The following is a 17,831-nucleotide window of genomic DNA, read 5'->3' on the forward strand; positions in this document are numbered from 1 at the left end:
ACCGCTACCTTCACTACTGCCACCCTAAGGTAACTCAGCTGCCAATATGGATACTGCAGGCACAAGGGAGGTGGCTGCAGCTTCTGGTGCCAATACTGCTACTGCAAAGTAGCCCCATTGCTGCCAAGGAAACCACAGTTGTAAGGAAGGTAGTTACAGCAGATGGTGCTGCTACTGCCCCCTTGAGTTAACCCTGCTGCGACCATGGACAGCACAGATGCAAAGGAGGTGGTTGCAGCTGCTGCTGCCATTTCTACAGCCACCACAATGTAACCCTACTGCCACTGCGAACACTGGCTGTGTGGGTGGCTGCTGTAGATACCACATCCAAGCAGGAGGCCACTTCAACCACTATTGCTGCAGCTGCAACCACCACCAACACCTCCAGGCAGCCACCATCATCATGCAAGAAGCCTGCTGCTACTGGAGGCACCAGTACCATGTGAGCAGCCCAAAGCAACTGCCACAGCCACTGCTGCTTCAAGGGCAGCCTGCCACCCCAACAGAAGCCACAGAAGCCATTGCCACTGTGCAGGTGAACTGCCAATGATTAGACTGTATTGACACAAGGAGAGTCAATAGAGGAGTTGAAGGAAGGAGGAGAGTGGGTATCAATGTGACCCAGTGGCCCAACCCACAGGGGGAATGATGCTGCCTCCCAATGTAGCACATCTGAGGGTGGGAGTTATGTGGGCAGCCCACATGACTGCTTTGATCTTGGGAGAGACATATGTGGAATCCATGAATTGTGCAGAAACCCAAGATAGCCAGAGTAAGGAAGAAAATTACCAGCGTACCTATCAGGGTTATGGGATGCTAGCTGGGGTGCCAACAAGGCTGCCCAGTTTCACCCAATCCAACTAAAGAGTACTGGGCATTCAGGTGCTTCTTCCAAGAACTCAAGATCTCACCCACATCCTTGATGATCCAACATAGTATCAATAACCTCAGCAAGGAATCACTGAGTGCCCCAGTGCCTAGGTCATGGAGGCACTCACACCATTTCCAATATTGCATAAAGCCAAAGTACCCACAGAGATAATACTACTGCATCTACCCAGAATCAATACTAAAGCACCATACTCAATGGTACTTATAAAACACATCTACAAGACTCTCTTTCCTTGTAGCACACTCTAGAGTAATAGAAAAAGCAACTGCTCTACCATGTAGCCAAACATAAACATGGAGATATTAGAAATATGAAAAGAAAACCCAAAGCAAGAAAATATGAGTCCACCAAAGGAATACAATAACTCTCAAGTACCAGAGTATCAGACTCCATAGAGCAGGAAATACTTGAAATGACTGAAAAGGAATTCTGAATAACAATCTTAAGGAAAATCAATGAGATACAAGAAGACACACTTGGAAGACACAATGAACTGAGCAAAACTGTCCAGGTTATAAAGAAGGAAATTTACAAGGAGATTAATATTTTTTAAAAAGAATGGAGGAGAACTCATGCAACTGAGGAGCTATTCAACAAAATAAAAAACACAAGTGAGAGCTTAAGCAGTGCTAGAGCAAGCAAAGAAAATAATTCCTGATCTTGAAGAGAGACTTTTTGAAATAAATCAGGCAGACAAACAAAAAAAGAAAGAAAAAAGAACAAATAATTTTTAAAAATGAAGAAACTTTAAGAGAACTGGCAGACAACTTTAAGCATACAAACATCTGAATCACAGGTGTTCCTCCTGAAGGGGAGGAGAAACAAAAAGGCATTGAGAACATAACAATGAAATGATAGCAAAAAACTTCCCAGGTATAGTGAGAGAAATGGGCCTTCAGACAAGGAGGTTCAAAGATCCCCAAACAGATTCAATCCAAAAGGATCTTCTCCAAGACATATTAAAGTCAAATTGGCAAAACTCAAAGACAAAGAGTGTTGTAAAAACAGCAAAGGTGTCAAGTCACCTATTAGAGAGTTCCCTTCAAACTAACAGCAGACTTCTCAACAGAAACTCTATGTGCCAGAGGAGAATGTGATGAAATATTGAAAATACTAAAAGAAAAAAAAGACAGCCAAGAATACTATACCCAGCAAGTCTATCCTTCAGAAAGGAAGGAGAAATAGTGTATTTTTCAGACAAACAAAAACTGCAGAAGGTCACTACCACACGACCAGTCTTACAAGAAACCCTAAAGGGAGTCCTGCATCTGGAATACAGAAAATGATAATCACTACCATGAATACACATAAAAAGAACAAAACCCACTGGTAGAACAAAAAATGCAAATGAGAAAGAGAAAAAAACTGTATCTCACTACCTCCAAAAACCAACAAACTCAGACGATAAACAAGAAAAAGGAAAGAAACAAAAGATATTTAAAACATCCAAATGAAAATTGATTAAATGCCAGAAGTATGACCTTTATGTTACAACCTTAAACATAAATGAATTAAATTCCCCACTGAAAACAAACAGACTTGCTGATGAGATTAAAAAGTTAGACTCAACTATATGCTGTCTGCAAGAGACTCACTTCACCTGTAAAGACACATACAGACTAAAGTGAAGGGATGGGAAAAAATAGACTACACAAATGGAACAGAAATGAGTAGGAGTAGCTATTCTTATATCATATAAAATAAACTTTAAACCAAAGTCATAAAAAGAGACAAAGAAACATATTATATAATGATAAAGGGAGCTATCCTGCAAGAAGACATAACAATCATAAGTATATATGCACTCAACATTGGAGCACTCAGACATAGAAAGCAAACTATTTTAGACCTAAATAAAGAGAGATACAAATAAGATAATGGTTGGATACATGAATGTCCCTTGCTCAACATCAGACAGTCATCTAGGCAACAAATCAACAGAGAAACACAATTTAAACCATACTTTAGAGCAATTGGACTTGGTAGATATCTACAGAACATCTCAACCAACAACCACAGAATGCATCTTCTTCTCATAAACACATAGAAAATTCTCCAGGACAGACCATATGTTAGGTAACAAATCACGTCACAACAAATTTTTTTAAAGTTAAAATCATTTTAAATATTTTTTCAGACCACAATGGATTAAAACTAGAAATCAGTAACAAACAAAATTCTGGGCACTAGCAAACACATAGAAATTAAGCAACATCCTCCTGAAAACCTATGGGGCCAAGGAGAAATTAAACACAAAATGAAAAAAATTCCTTGAAATTAGTGAAAATAAGGATACGTCATACCAAAACCTGTGGGATACTGCAAAAGCAGTACTAATAGGAAAGTTTATTATAATAAACACTTACAGTAAAAGAATAGAAAGATTTCAAATAAACAACCAAATGCTACACCTCAAAGAACTAGAAAACAAGAAAAATCCAATCCCCCAATTAGTAAATGAAGTAATTAAGATCAGCAAAGAACTAAATGAAATAGAGAATCCCCCAAAAGAAAAAAGACCAATGAAACAAAAATTTGAAGTTTTGAGAAGATAAACAAAATAGACAAACCATTAGCTAGGCTAACCAAACAAGGAAGAGAAAAGACACAAGTAACAAAAATTAGAAACTAGCAAGACTGAACCAAGAAGAAATACAAAACATGAACAGAACAATAATAAGCGATGAGATTACAGCAGTTGTCAGCAGTCCCCTAACAAAGAAAACCCCAGTAGAGATGACTTTACTGCTGAATCTACCTTTCTACCTAACCTTTAAACAGGAAATACCAATTCTCTTCAAACTTCAAAAAAATGATACAGAGGCATCCTCCCAAACTCATTCTGTTAGACCAGCATCACTCTGATACCAAGACCAGACAAAGATACAACAAAAAAAGAAAGCTATAGGACAATATATTTGATGAGCATACATGCAAAAACCCTTAATAAAATATTAGCAAATGGAATACAGCAACACATCAAAGAAATTTTACACCATGATCAAGTGGATTTCATCCCAGCTGTACAAGGATGGTTCAACATACTCAAATCAATAAATGTGATACACCACATCAAAAAAATCAAGAAAAAAAACCATGTGATTATCTCAATGGACACAGAAAAAGCATTTGACAAAATACGACATCCCTTCATGAAAAAGACTCATAAGAAATTATGTACAGAAGGAATTATCTCAACACAATAGAAGCCATATATGAGAAACCCACCACCAATGTCATCCTGAATGTAGAAAAGCTGAAAGCATAGCCCTTAAGAATGGAAACAAGACAAGGATGTTCACTTTCACCACTCCCATTTGACAAAGTATTGTAAGTACTAGCCAAAGCAATTAGGCAAGAAAAAGTAATAAAAGGTATCCAGACCGGAAAAGATGAAGTCAAACTGTCCCTGTTTGCAGATAACATGATCCTATATACTGAACAGCCTAAAGATTCTACAAAAAACTCTTAGAGTTGATAAAAGATTTCAGTAAAGTTGTAGGATATAAAATCAACGGGAAAAAATCAGTAGCATTTTTGTACACCAACAGTGAACTAGCAGAAAAAGAATAAAGAAAGCTAGCCCATTTACATAGTCACCAAAAAAATAAATAAATAAATATCTAGTGATTAATTTAACTAAGGAGGTGAAAGATCTCTACAATGAGAACTACAAATCACTGTTAAAAGAAATTAGAGGACACAAAAAGATGAACAGACATTCCTTGCTGTTGGATTGCAAGAATTAACATTGTGAAAATGTCCATACTACCCAAAGTGATCAATGCAATCCCCATCAAAATAACAATGACATTTTTCACAGAGATAGAAAAAACAATCCTAACATTTATATAGAACAACAAAAAGTCCCAAATAGCTAAAGCAATCCAGAGCAAAAAACATAAAGCTGGAGGCATTATATGACCTAACTTCAAATTTTACTACCAAGCAATAGTAATCAAAACAGCATTGTACTAGTATAAAAACTGACACATAGACCAATGGTATGGAATAGAGATCCCAGAAATTAATCCACATACATAACTGCCAAGTGATCTTCAACAAAGTCACCAAGAACATACACTGGGGAAAAGACTCCCTATGAAATAAATGGTGCTAGGAAAACTGGACATTCATATGTAGAAGAATGAAACTAGATCTGTACCTCTCACCATATATCAAAACCAATTCAAAATGGATTAAAGACTTAAATTTATGATGTGAAACTATAAAACTCCTAAAAGAAAATATAGGGAAAACACTTCAGGAAGTAAGACTGGCCAAAGACTTTATGATTGTGACCCCAAAAGCACAGGCAGAAAAAAAAAATTAATAATAATAATAATAATAATAATAATAATAATAATAATAGTAATAATAATAATAATAAAATCAAATGGGATTATAGCAAAGTAAAAAGCTTCAGCACAATGAAAGAAATGATTAACAGGGTGAAAAGATAATCTATAAAGTGGGAGAAAATATTTGCATAGCATACATCTGACAAGGGATTAATATCTAGAATATACAAGGAACTCAAACAACTTAATAGGAAAGGAACAAAAAACCCAATTAAAAAAAAAGGACAAAGGATATGAATAGATATTTCTCAAAGGAATATGTAGAAATGACCAACAGACACATGAAAAAATGTTCAAAATCACTTTGCATCAGGGAAATTGAATACAAAACCACACCGAGATAACATTTCACCCCAGTTAGACTGGCTATTACCAAAAAGAGAATATCAAATGCTGGTGAGTATGCAGATAAAGGGGAACCCTCCTACACTGTTGGTAGCACTGTAAATTTGTGCAGCCATTATGAAAAATGGTATGGAGTTTCCTCAAACAACTACAGATAGAACTGCCATTAGATCTAGTAGTTCGACTGCTGGGTATATACCCAAAGGGAAATCATTGTGTTAAAGGGATTCCTGCACGCCCAAGTTTATCTCAGGTCTATTTACAATAGCCAAGAGTTGGAACCAACCAAAATGTCTGTTGATGGATGATTGGGTAAGGAAAATGTGATATATGTACACAATGGGATACTACTGTGCTGTTAAAAAGAATGAAATACTTCCATATGCAGCAACATGGATAAACTTAGAAAAAATCATGTTAAGTGGAACAAGCCAGGCACAGAAAAATATTGCATGTTCTCACTCATAGATGGAAACTAAAAAATAAACAAATAAATAAAAAAAGCAAGGAAGATGCAACAATCACAAAAATACATTGAACTTTCAAAAGGAGAGAACAGGACTGAGGTTACCAGAGGTTGGGGGACGGGGGAGTAAAGGAGGAATTGATAAATGGCCATGAAAAATGATTATGTCATATAAGATTAAATATACTAATTATCCTGATTTGAGCAACACATATTACACATGGGTATTAATATTTAACTCTGCACCCCACAAATATATATAATCAACTATGTTTCAATAAAAATAAATAAATAAATAAAAATAATTTCCAAAAATGCTTATGTGCATTTGGAAATCCTCACTTCTAATATACCAGCATAAGAAGAATTGCTAAAGGTTTGTCTCTTTAGGTTAGTATAGTATCTAGAAATCAATATATTTAATTCTGATTTTTATTTATTGTTTTAATTAAGCAAATGTATCCTCTGTATGACTTACACCATTTTAGTTTCTTGGCTGTCTTGCATTACTATAAAATAATTTCTATTTTTTTTTGCATTGTTCATATGCAAACAAGACCATGAACAACAATAACAAAAAATTAACTGAAACGTGTATCTTGTCATTTTTAAAACACAATTTTCTAATTGATGTTTTGCTTTGTTGAGAATTAGTTAATGTGGTAAATTTTTTTCATGCTAAATAGTATCCTGATGACGTATATGCGTTAGCAGTTGACACAAAATCTGCATTAAAGAAAAATAGACATAACAGTGGGTAAACCCATCTCGTATCTGTGGATTTCATCTGTTGCTTCCTAATGAGCAAGGTTGTTCAAACACGAAAAACGCCTGTTTCTTACATCTTCACAGGAATATGAGAAGGACTGATCCTCTTCAGTGTACTAAATTCAGAATCATGTTGGGTTAGCAGGATTATCTATTCCAGGCCAACTGTCAGTCTCGGGCATCTGAAACTTGAGGCGTCTAGGGTCAGCGCTAGTTTGTTAAAATCTATGAGTGCAGCTGCTTTAGTTAGAGATCCTTCAAATCTTCCCAATATTCTACTTTTTTTTTCTTAATGTTTCTTTACATTCCTTCTTATACCACTGCCTTATAACAGCATGCATTGCTACAACTGTGATTAGACATAACCTTGTCTTTGCTGATGCCAACCAATTGACCTCCACACAGCAAAGGGAGACCTGGAAAATAACCCCTCTCAAAGTCTCAATCCTATTTTTTTTTTTTTTTGTCTTTTTTCGTGTCCGGCAACGGATCTCAACCCTCAGTGTTGCGCCCGTACCGGACCGGGACCGGCAACGGGATCGCAACCCTCAGAGTCGCGTCCGCACCTTGCTCAGCCAGTGAGCGGCCGGTCTGTATGTGGGATCCGAACCCTTGGCGGGAGCGCCGTCGTGCTCCCAAGCGGCGCACTGTAGCAGTGCGCCACCGGGCCAGCCCTCTCAATCCTATTTTTGCCTTAAGTTTATTCTTAAGCTGAAAGTCACAACCAAAGGTCAAAACTAGATTTCAGGCCTCATGTTCAACTAAAACTACATTATTTGAGGTAAAAAAGCAATATAATACTTTCCTTTCTAAATTAGGAATGGGGGAGGAGCTTTGAAAAGAAACAGAAATTTCATGTATTTTTGAAGACTTTTGACGAAGGTGAAACATAAGGTCATATGTTCTAAAATGCATAGTTTAATGAATCTTTATCTCTAAATGACTAAGTTGATTACACGTCACATTTCAAGTTTAATATTACTGAAATCTGGTTTATACCAGGTATAGAATCACATTTATTTAAATTTTGGTATGGAATTGTTGGATTTAATGTGTAATATCTGTGGTTAGAGGTATGTAGCCAGAAACATTTTTCTGATAAAAACTTGTTCCTTGATATTGGCTTTCTGGGCCTAATGCGGTCACCTACAAGACTTTTTATTCCTTAGTACACAATGAACACATGAGTAAATTGAAGAATGACACTGCAGAGTTATGACAACCCTGTCAAGCAGCCCCTGCTGACATGAATTATGAGGGCCATTACATGGGAGCTCTGAGGTGAGAGTGAGAAACCTTTAGGGTTTGATATTTAGTGAAATGTTTAGAAGTTTGGCTGTCAGTCCTTCTTTATTAGAGGGGTTTTTTTTTTTATAATTTTTTTCAGGCTTCTATCTAGGGCTACAATTTCTAATAAAAATGATCTACTTTACAAAGTTATCTTGGCTTTGATCTTTGCCCTTTTAAAGTGAATCAAAAAATGAAGGTTAGTTTTTATCAAAAAAGGTAGAATTTTTAAGTAAAATTTAGTATTCATAGACCAAACAAGAACTCAAAAGTGTAGTTTTAATTTTGATAATTTCTTCTCTTGTAAGTAGTTAAAAAAGATTTAAGTAGATGTAATCAGCAACCGATTTACGTATATATTATATTAGTAGTAACAAGAGCAAAAATCAACTCCTACTAAAATCCATGGACTTATATAAGTGATACTGATGATTAAAATTGAATCCTGTAAATATCTGGCTAGTGGGAAACACTAGTGGATAAGTTGATTCTAATAGTGTCAAAATTAAATATGACTCAAATTATTTTAGTATGCATCAGAGATTAGTCCACATATTTTGTATTATTATTTCCACCATTTCCATGACAAAGTCACCACCACTGCATGTATTCTTCCTGAGACTGGTTATTTTCCACAAAAATTTTATATTTATTGGTCACTTTATATATATTATTATCCTTTAAAAAATTGGAAGTAGCTAACCAGAGCCTCAAATGTTAGGAGTAGCTATTAATTTAATCTTGAGACAGAATAAGGACCTTGACTAGGATATCTCACTAGGTGAGATGGTGGGGTGGGGGTAGATTCCAGAAATATGTCCATGAGAACTAAAGGATCCTGATTATATATAAAAAGCCTAATGAAGTGGGTATAGTCAAGAATGAATTATCTGGTTTAGACCACCACTGAAGAATAAAGCAATTTAATATGGACAAAAATTCAGGAGGATAAACAAGCCTTGGAAGAAAGAAACCAAGTTTTGTTGTGGATGTGAATTTGAAAGACCGAGAAATCATCAATGTAAAGATGTCCAGAGTCTGAATGGACATATAGAAGCAAAGATCAGATGAAAGCATAGGCTGAAGTCATAAATCAGCAAAGAAGCCCAAATCAGCAACAAGAATGAAGTGCCTAGACTGCCAGTGCCTGAAACAATCAACATAGATCCTTTTTGAAATCACGGAAGTATACAAAAATCCTCAGAAAAATCATAAAGTGGAAAGAGAATTAATCTGAGGACATAACACTGATGTTGATGGAAGATGCAGATGAAGGAATGAGAGAAGAGACCTGAGTTGTCAAAAACGTACAAGTGAGTTTGGATGTACACTCCAGCAAGGGGTCCTCCTTGAGGACAGGAATAAGGCTTACCTGTATCTCATTCTGGAGATTGGGCACTTTAAAGGCATTTCCAAAACAGGAAGAGAGAAGTAAATTAGTGAAGCAAAAAATCAAGATTCTGATTATTTAAGAATGTCAAATGTTATACAAAAGTCCATTGGCTTTATGACTTCAGGCCATTAGAAAAGAGAACGAGACAGGAGTTGTACTTGGCTGGTGGAAATAGAAGGCAGATTGCAAAATTTTGTGTTTGTTACTAAATTCTCGATACATGATTTGTGAATTAAAAAAATAAAATCTGAGCTGCTTTTATCTATACACATTTTATCTATAACAAGGATGCACATGATATAATGGATCTTTACTGCACACAATCTACTGCTACTGCTTAAAATAATTAAAATAGTGATTTCCATTTAGCATTTGGTTTAGGAGAGCAATTTATACATAGGAAGGAATAAAAAACACACCATGAGTCTCTGGGCATTTCGTCCCTGAAAAATGCGAGTCTTAGAGCTGATGCAGGGCCTCTTACTGACTCCTCCACAACAAGCATTCCATGGGGGTGAAGATAAATCCACTCCCACCTGAACACAATTATCTTCATTGCCTGTCAGAATGAGTGAAATACTGTGGCATGGTAGGAAGAGGGATAGATTTGGAGACAAAGAATTCAGGTCCTAGCCCTAGACCTTTGGGCAGAAAAATTTATCTATTTTATTTGCAATTTTATTATCTACATAAAGAGAGGATTGGACTAGACTTTTTTAAATTTCCTATAAACTTTTGTATTCTGGGGTGCTGTAGGAAAAAAGCAAATCATTTTTTACTGCTGATGGTTTAATCTTCCCTAGGCCATGACTATGTATATAGTCCTGAGGCCTTGGAAATAAAAATGTGCAGAAACAATAATATGCATAGTGAATATTTGCATGCAGTAGTCTACCCTTATCCTTGGGAGATATTTTCCAAGACCCCCAGTGGATGTCTGAAACCTCAGATAGTACCAAACCTAATCGCCATCAATCAGAATACATTTCTTTTCCTGTTTGCCACCCACACATTTAATGCCTTTTCCATCTTTTTTTTTTTTTTTGGTCACAGGCCCGTTCAGGGATCCAAACCCTTAACTACCCTTAACTTTGGTGTTAGAAGGCTGTGCTCTAACCAAGTGAGCCAACTGGCCAGCCCTACTTTTCCATCTTAATGAAGCACTAATCATGCATTGTGTCCATAACTTTTGCAGTTCGAGGTGCGACAGCAAAAGTAGAATAAACTTTTTTATCCTTCTTTCTAACTTCAGGGATAGAAGATTCATTCTTACCTTAGCAACCTCAGCATGTGATTTTTTGTCTTTCCTTAAGTGGAGTTTCCCTTTTCACTTAAAGGGAGCACTTTATGGCTTCTCTTTGGCACATCCAAATTGCCAGCATCACTACGCTTCCACTTTGAGGCCATTATTAAGTGAAATAAGGATTACTTGAACACAAACACTGCAATATCATGACAGTCTATGTGATCACTGAAATGGCCACTAAGTGACAACCTGGCTGGTGGTGTTCACAGCATGGATCAGCTGTAAAAATGATGATTCGTGTCCTGGGCAGGAGTGGGTGGGAAGGCATGAGATTTCATCATGCTACTCAGAACTGCATGCAATTTAAAGCCTATGAATAATTTAGTTCTGAAAAAATTTCCATTTAATGTTTTCATATCAGTTGCTGGTGGGTAACTGAAACTGCAGAAAGCAAAACCGTGGATAAGGAGGGACAACTCTACAGATGCTCCTCAACTTATGATGGGGTTGCAGCCAATAAATCCATTGTAACTCAAAAGTATTGTGAGTTGAAAATGCATTTAATACCCCAATAAACCCATCACAAAATTGAAAAATCAAAAGTGAAATCATGGTAAATAAGGGACTGTCTGTATTAATTTGAATATTATTTTTCTAACTCTATGAGAAAGTTTGTTAATGTTTAGAATCTTCTGAGATGTCAAAGCCATTCCAAGGATTCAATAAATTTTCCTGGTATTTTGAGAAGATATATACATATTTGTCTTAAAAGGTATACACGAACTCCTGAATGAATCATCAATCCTATAGACACTTCTCTGTTTCTTAGTCTGTCAGATAGTGGAGTGGGGAGAGGGAACATGTGAAGAGACACCCAGAAGGATAGATAACTTCAATTGTCTCCTTTCAATTTAATGACTTTTGCTCCTATTACATCAACCATTTTCTCTGCACAATTTTTTTTTTGTTGTTAAATTTGCCTTGGAACTTAGCCATTTTGATCTTTGAGACCATGTGGGTGCAATTACACAAACAGTGACTTGATAACATTAATACATAATGCCACTTCACTGCCTTTCTTACTGGAAATAAAGTATGCAAGGATAGGTAGAACAAACTTAAATTGGAAACATTGCCTTTGTGCCAATTGTCTTGATCTTTTAAGGATTAACACTATGGGTGAGGAAACGTTTTAAGTGAGAACACTGAACAGGTTTCATTGTAATTAGTTTCAATATTCAGATTAATTCATGGGTGCATTGTCAACTACTGAAATGCTCAGACTAGATAAGGTAATCCATCCCTCAGGGAAAAGAATTAATTCAAAGTGTCATGGATATGAACACAGAAAGCACATGGAAGAAAATATTCAGTGTTATGGGGGAAGGGTTAGAGGGAGGAGAGTGTTTATCTTTACAATCTTTTATTTTAATCCTGAAATATCTATAGTTTTTTATGTACATGTTTGGGAGACTATTGGTTTTGCTGTAGTTTATTTTAAAATTATTTGTTCTTTAGCCATAATGATCAAATGTAAATCACATGGGGAAACAAGTTTATATGGTGGAGTGAGTTTATCTTTCTTCTCTTTTATTTTAATCTTGGAATATCTTTACATTTATGTCTACATGTGTGGAAGTCCTTTTATTGTTTTAACCATCTGCTCTTTAGCCATTTCGATCAAACGTGAAACACATGGGTGGGAAAAAGTCTGTGTGAAGGGGGAATGAGAGAGAGGGTGTTTATTTTTACACTTTTTTAATCCTGGAATATCTTTATACCTTTACATATATGTTTGAGAGATTATTATTTTTTAATCACCATTTTCTAGCCATTTGATTGGATATAAAACATTGTTTCTATGATTTATATTTCTTTTAAGTCAGAAATAATTAAAGAGCAATTTCATTCTTTGGAGATATAGAACATATTTTTATAGCACATCCCTGTGGCAAAATAATGTGCTACTACCAAAGACAATTTGAACAGTGCTTAGAAAGATGTTCATGTTCACAATCTATTATTTCTTTTCAAGCAACTATCTTTTCACCACACATATCCTGACAGCTTAATGAGTCTGAATTTTTCCATGCTTTTTTTTTTTTCTATGTAGTCTAAAGAACCAGGGACTCATTTGCCAAGACCGATATCTGATTGAGAAGTCACAGCCCGTGCCCTTAGTTGGATGAAGGTTTGAAAAACTTCAGCATCTTTGTTTTACTACTTCTGCATCTTCCACTTGTGTTGACTTTGAGGTTTGTGGCTTTTGTTCTCAGCATGGTGTCAGAATCTTTGGCAGAGCTGTGCAGAGTTGTCTGGTACCATGCAGAAATCACTAGCTCTTGTAAACAAATTGTTTGAGTCTCTAAGGGTAAAAATTTAAGCACACATTTCTTGACAATAACCTTTAACTCTCCTCAGGACCCATTGAAACACTGGAAATATTACTTAAGACATAAAGAAATAACTGAACATACTGGAAAAACATTTTTTCCCTGGTTGATAATGTAATTTAAATCTTTATGCCTAGTGTGTAACAAACAACAAACACACTCCCTTCAAAGATTTGGGTGTACTTGTGTTTTGAAAGGATTAAATATGCTGTTCTGAATCTTCCTCACAGTCAAGTTTGAATATTTGGAATTTTATCGTAGCATTTCCTTCTAGGCTTCCAAATTCAGATTTACTTCACTGGGAATTTTCCATGCATGATGGCCTTTGGATTAAACTCTTCTCTCCAAATTGAATGAAAACATAGGGTTGCTCAGTTGTTTAGAGCATGGTGTTATAACACCAAGGTCAAGGGTTCAGATCTTTGTACTGACCAGTTGCAATTAAAAAAGAAAGAAAGAAAAGAAAACATAGCTTTTGTGTCTACACCTCACTTAAGCTTATTCTTTGTACTTAGTATGTTTGCATCTTCAGCACTTTCTCATCATTCCATTCGTTTTTTTGAGCAAACTTAACAGAATGTGATAATTTGGATGAAAACATAGACACAAAATAATTATATTAAAATATTTAAATTGCAGGCCCTACAGGGGTTCCTTTCATATTAGACTCATAAACACAATAAATATATTTACATTACACAAATACTGTGTTCTAAAATGTCCACCACCAACATAGCCAGATGGCTTTTAAAATTTTCTTCTTTTACAAGATTATGGTGAAAGCACAAGAAAATAATTTTACATAAGAAAGTAATTCAGGAAAGTTTTAGTAAAAATTTGTTGTAAAATAGGCTTTCACTTCAAAAGAGACTTAAGTTCATAGCTTTAAAATTAAGACAGCTTCTCACTTAATTCTGCACCCATATATGCAAAAACATGTTTGGATAAATCCCACAATAAACTCTCTGGAATTCAAGTTCCTTGTTCATCCTTTCAATATACTGATGCTTTTAAACAATAGTCTTTTGTAACAAAATTGGTTGACGATCCTATAAAAAGATCATGCCTCCTGACTCTTTTATAACTAAACAATACTCTTGGGGTGCTGCATAGACCATGAAACCACGCTTAGAGTTTAAAACTGGGTATCAAGAATCCTTCATTCCAGTCTTGCCATACATATTGTTGACTTCCCCCTGCAACTTCATTTTACGTAATTTCCTTAAAATTAACTTAATTACTTTGATTTGCCTGTGGAAATAAAAGCACTTGCATACTTCATGGGGGTGCCATGTAATTAATGTATTGAAATTGTGGATTAGATAATACTGAAGTGCTTTAAGTAACTGGAGTATTTATATAATGGTTACTTTGTCCTTATGTCTGCACAGATACAATCCCAAGGGATGCATCCGTACTCATTAGAGACTGTTTAAAAGCTCTGTTTTGGTACACAAAGAGAACTCATGTGAGGAACCAAGTGTACTGGGTTGACATCCACAGCAGATGTGCACAGATGACGTATCACTCAACTCCTAACAGCTGGCCAAATTCTAAGAGGTGCCTAAACTGCATCTTGTTCATGACTTTAGTGGATTACAATCAGACAACCCACAGTGCTAAGCAGATGTTTTACCGTATAAAAACGCATACTGTAAGGGAAAATGAGTTGTTTTGCAATGTAATTATAATTAGATCAGTCTGAATACTATGACAGCAGGTCAGAGATAATAACGCAACACTTTATCAGCCTCATAGTCTTCTTAACACATCTGCAACAGAGGCATTGGCAGATCAAAACTGAATAGGTTGTGGAAAACAAAAAAAGCCTCCACCTTGAGAAGGAAACTTCAAGAATGCTTTCTGGTACAGCTTGCTCTTTAGAAGAAATGGGGCGGGGGGGGGGGGGGGAGGGGGGGGGGGGGGGAGGGGGGGGGGGGGGGAGGGGGGGGGGGGGGGAGGGGGGGGGGGGGGGAGGGGGGGGGGGGGGGAGGGGGGGGGGGGGGGAGGGGGGGGGGGGGGGAGGGGGGGGGGGGGGGAGGGGGGGGGGGGGGGAGGGGGGGGGGGGGGGAGGGGGGGGGGGGGGGAGGGGGGGGGGGGGGGAGGGGGGGGGGGGGGGAGGGGGGGGGGGGGGGAGGGGGGGGGGGGGGGAGGGGGGGGGGGGGGGAGGGGGGGGGGGGGGGAGGGGGGGGGGGGGGGAGGGGGGGGGGGGGGGAGGGGGGGGGGGGGGGAGGGGGGGGGGGGGGGAGGGGGGGGGGGGGGGAGGGGGGGGGGGGGGGAGGGGGGAGGAAGGGAGGGAGAGAGAGAGAGAGAGAGAGAGAGAGAGATAAAGAATAGCAAGAAGCAGTTATCACAGTGTTATTTGACACAACTGAATAATTGCATGCACTAGTAAAAAACCCCTAGGCATTGTGGGAAAAGCATTGGTTTGGAGCGAGACATCTAAATTTGAGCTTTTGCCCACAGTTTTCTCCCTCTGTGACCAACAGACAAGAAATTTAACTTGTCTACACTATTTTTCCTTACCCATAAAATGGAAATGATAATATCTTAAACACAGGACAATTCTAGGAGTTGATATGATGTTTGAAAAACTTTTGCATAAGCTGTAAAACATTTTTAACACATACTAATTTTTGTTATTATAAATTCAAGCCACATTGGAATGCTGCACTTTGACAATTCACATTTGTTTTGTGGAAGTCCCAATTAATACTTAGAAATAGCCTTCAGAATATTAGTTTCTTGTGTATGAAATCATAAGGCACTATAGAAAAAAGCAACAACTCAGGTTATTCAGCGACTATCTTCATTTTATGAATGAGAATATTAAATACCAGAAAAGGCTGACTGATGTGCATTGAATTACCTAGCTATTTAGTGGCAAAGCAAGACTGGAAACCACATCTCTTAACTTCTAGGCCAGTGTTCATTTTCTGTATGCTGCCATTCAACGTGTGATTAGTCTGTCAGTTCTCTGAAATACCTTTCTCATCACAGCTTGATAAGCCTTGGCTGAGTTATTTGCCAAAACAATAACAAAAATGAAATACATGAAATATGATTTTTCAAAAACGATATTTAAAATAAGAAGCCAGTATTAGTTTTTAAAAAAAGGTAAAGAAATTTAAACAAAAATTTATGAAATTACTACTTAAATTCTGACTCATTTAAATTTGTGATTTTTAAATTTTTTATTTTGAAAGAGGCTTTATTTTTTCTAAATTCATACTTAGAAAGTTCTGGCAATAGTAATCAAGTTACATCTTATAGTCTGCAGATATTTCTATCTAGAAAACTTTCTGCTTTGAACTCTTTTTCAGGTTTTCAAAGTTGACCCACTGTGAATACTTTTTTCTTTTAAGGAGTGTGTGTCCAAGTCCTGGGGCAGGCTAAGGAACTTGCGGAGGTGCTATACGCAATGACATAAAGTATGACAGATGTTGGCCAAGTTGAAAGGAAAGTCAGCATAGAGCTTTCTAGTCTTGTGTCTGGCAGAGCCATGCCATCAGGTGCACAGTTGAGTGGGTGAGTTGGTGGCAGAAATATTCTCGTCTTACATGAATTTGGGAAACAAAGAAAAATACATTTCTTGACTGTACTTCTTGGAGTCTTCATAATGCAGGTATACATTATGTATTCATAGAAGGAGATATTATCCAATAATTATCTCATTTGACCATAGAATACTGTTTGGAAGACAACAACTCTATTGCAAGACAAGGGCTCCAAACAAATATTTTGGAAAAGAAAGTTGCAATGAATAAGGAAGACTGCATTTTTTATCTTATCTTTCATTATCTGTCATTTCTGGTCATGGATGTCCCATTTTCATTTTGCCTTCCCTATTCAGGAAGTACCATTCTTCATAAAATTCCCTTGTATTCTCCATCAGAGTAAAGATAGATACTTTTTGATAGACTGACTGCTATGCTTCACTTTCCTCTAATACTCGTAATGTCGGTCAAGAGATCATTTTTACATGTCTTCAAAGGATTAAGGCAAGAGGCTTTGTTAATAGAGGATGAGATACAACTTTTATCAAAATGAGTTTTTGGAGACAAGCCCGTTTGATAAGTTTCTAAAACTCAAAACTGAGACGTAGGCAAAACTCAATCTCATCTTCTCTAAGGGTTCAGCTAGAGATTAAAATAACTACAGATATATAGTGTCTTTTAAATTTTGCATGAACTATTTATTTTTTTTCCATTTGTAGGCAGAAATAATTTGTCATTGTCATACTGTATTTAAATTAATATTTGGTACTGGGAATAGGTTGTAAAGGAAAAAGGAGTTGAGATAAGGTGAAAGAATAAAGTCTAAATAATGTACTAACAAGTTTTATTGACACATGCATTAATTATGAGTTCATATGAAAAAGATGGTGCACTTTTTAAAGAATTTAATTAAATATGCTTTTTAAATGAATACATTATCATTTTGTTTATCCTCTTTATCTATGATTAAATATGTAATTTGACAAATATCATTAAGACAGAGGCCTATGCACAGGTTATTCAAAATAAATTAGGAGCATTATTCAAATAAAATTACTAAATATTTAAGGACATAAAATACAGCATATACATTCGAATTCTTGCTGTATTCTCCAAAATGATCATTTATGCCCATGATGGACATATTTTTTATAAGTTATGGAAATCTTCAGTGCCTCTTTGT

The 17,831-nt window shown here is 36.6% G+C and overlaps 1 pseudogene; it reads right to left on the reverse strand.

Moving 5' to 3' along the window:
• Nucleotides 1-253: 253 nt before the first annotated feature.
• LOC103603901 overlaps nucleotides 254-17,831 on the reverse strand; it is a 40,847-nt pseudogene continuing 23,269 nt past the window's right edge.

This window comes from Galeopterus variegatus, unplaced genomic scaffold (assembly GCF_000696425.1).
Source record: "Galeopterus variegatus unplaced genomic scaffold, G_variegatus-3.0.2 Scaffold128, whole genome shotgun sequence".
Taxonomy (NCBI): domain Eukaryota; kingdom Metazoa; phylum Chordata; class Mammalia; order Dermoptera; family Cynocephalidae; genus Galeopterus; species Galeopterus variegatus.